Genomic DNA, 2,759 nt, shown 5'->3' on the forward strand with positions numbered 1-2,759 from the left:
AAACTCTTTTCCCAGTATTACCACTATAGAATTATTTTAAATACATCATTTTCTGGTCATACTTTTGCTAAATATAACATAAAAGATGTCCTTCTTATGTGATTTGTATCATATGAGAAAAAATACCTTTTGATGGTTGTCAAATTGCTTTTTGGAGGCTAGAGAGAGTACAGTCTCTCTAGCTGTACAAATCAATAGTTTGTAGCTTGGAGCATATACCCAGAGAGCCATAGGATAATACCAAAATTCCAATTAGAAAATTTGTATATTTTAAGTATTTTAAAAATTATAGAACTATGTTAAAATATGTTCTTTTAAAAGAATTAGGTTATTAGAGATAGAATCCCTGTTATGCTCTGTTTTAGATTTGGAGTATATTCTTCCAGATTTTTTTATACTTTCTCATATATATATATATGTGCAGATTTTTTTCTGTATTAAATATGGAGTATTGCTTTATATGAATCTTTATAATATTTGTTTTTTTTCTTCTTGTAGTAATGTTCATGGGTACATATAAACATAATGTTTAAGCTACTTTTGATTATTATACTTTATGAAGTTATACATATTCTTTAGCTATATCTTAGTCAATGGTTATTAGATTGTTTCTGCATTTTTTTCAATAGGAAACAATGTCAGAATGACACCTCTGTTTATACATCTTACTATGTGCACAAACAAGGTTCTTTAAGGTCTTTACACAGAAATGAAGGTCATACAGAAATGAAAGTCAAAAGGTCTGAAAGAATATTGCCAAATTGACCTCTAAAATAGTTGTGCCACTGTATCCTCATACCAGTGAAATATGAAAGTGTCAGACTTTTAAATTTTTGTCATTGTGTTGTTGGTAATAATATCTCTTTAAATTTCATTTACCTGATTTCTAATGAATTTTTTCCATGTTATTAGACTTTTGAAATTCTTACCCTGTAAAGTTTGTATTCATATCGTAAATATTATGTATATATGTATATTAATGCATACAGTATACATAATTTTCATGTCTTGAATATTTTCTGAATCCTCAATCTTTATGTATTTAATTTTTTTTTCTCAATCGGTCTTTTTTTGCATGATATATCTTTTTCCATTCCCTTACTTTTACCTTATTCTTATCTTTGAATCTAAAGAGTTTCTGTTTTATGTAATTGGATCATGAGGGATTTTTAATTCATTTTTCTCCATCAGATTGTTTAGTCAATTTCACAATAATTACTTAAAAGTAGGATTTACATCTAGCATTTTTTTTTTTTTTTTGCAGTTTTTGGCCGGGGCTGGGTTTGAACCCACCACCTCTGGCATATGGGGCCGTGCCCTACTCCTTTGAGCCACAGGCGCCACCCTACATCTAGCATTTTATATTAGTTTTTTGTATGTCTGTTTACCTTTTCTGTTCTTTTTTGCCTTCTTTCATGCAAAATAAATATTGTCTAGTTTATATCATCTATATTTTCCAGTAATCCCATTGTTGTTCTTTAATGATATTTTCCTTAGTTATTTTCCAAATGAGGTTATAATTAACAATTTAAAACAATCTAGTTCCAGTTAATACCACCTTAAATTTAACAGCATGCAAAAATTTTGTTTTAATATACCTTTCTTTCTTCCTCGCTCATCTGTATAGTTATAGTTATACAAATTACATCTGTATGTTATAAATGTATTGCTTATTACATGTTTTATACATTTATATATTTATATATAATGCTACATGTATCATTCTTATAAATCAGAAGAAAAGAGTACAATCAGAAATAATGTGTTTTTGTCTTTTTTATTTACCTACATAGTTACTTTGCTGGTGTCCTTTATTTCACTGTGTGGATTTAAGTTACTATAGAGTGTCCTTTCATTTCAACCTGAAGAATTATCTATAGAATTTTATATAGAAAAGGTCTGCTAGCAAGAAATTATTGAATTTTTGTTTACCTGGAGATAATTTAATTTTCCTTAGTTTTCAAAGGACGGTTTTGCTGATATAGAATTCTTCTTTGAAAACAATTTTTTTAGCACTTTTTAAAGCACTATTAATATGGTAATACTTTTCTTTAGCAGTTTGAATGTATTGTCCCACTGCCTTCATGTCTCCAGGGCTTCTGATGGGAAATCAGGTGCTGCTCTTATTGAGGATCCCCTATTCATGTTACATGTTAAGTTACTATTCTCTTGCTGCTTTCAACATTCTCTTTGCCTATCACTTTGGCCAGTTTGACTATAATGTGTTTTAATATTTTTGAGTTTATCTTAGAGTTTACTGAGCATCTTGGAGGTGCAGATTAATATTTTTCATTAAACCTAGAAAATTTTCGGTCATTAAAGATGCTTCTTGACTTATGATGAGGTTATATCCCAATAAACCCATCACAAGTTTAAAAATTCTATAATCAAATTTTCATTTAAGACTTCCTCTAAACCCATTATTAAGTAAAAATGGTTAGGTCTCACCATTATTAAGTCGGAGATCATCTGTATTTCATTAAATATTTATTCTGCCCTTTCCTTATTTTCTAGTTCATATTTGTTGTTGAGACCTCCCAGTGAATTTTTTATTTCAGTTATTGCACTTCTCACCTATGGAATTTCTATCTGGATTTCATTATAATTCACATCTCTAGATATTCTCTGGTGAAACACCTTTTTCACACCCTTGCATATTGTCCTTTAATTCCTTTCCTTCAGTTCTTTGAATGTGTTTATAATAGCACACTTAAAATCTTTGACTCAGGCTGCGCCTGTGGCTCAATGGGTAGGGCACC

The 2,759-nt window shown here is 29.5% G+C and overlaps 1 protein-coding gene across 1 annotated transcript in view; it reads left to right on the top strand.

The window, feature by feature from the left end:
* The window catches only part of KIFAP3 (kinesin associated protein 3), a 143,836-nt gene that overhangs the window by 26,045 nt on the left and 115,032 nt on the right, over positions 1-2,759 (top strand). The window lies entirely within an intron of this gene.

The sequence above is a fragment of the Otolemur garnettii genome, unplaced genomic scaffold (genome assembly GCF_000181295.1).
Source record: "Otolemur garnettii isolate 467f Iridium unplaced genomic scaffold, OtoGar3 scaffold00016, whole genome shotgun sequence".
In the NCBI taxonomy this organism is placed as follows: Eukaryota; Metazoa; Chordata; class Mammalia; order Primates; family Galagidae; genus Otolemur; species Otolemur garnettii.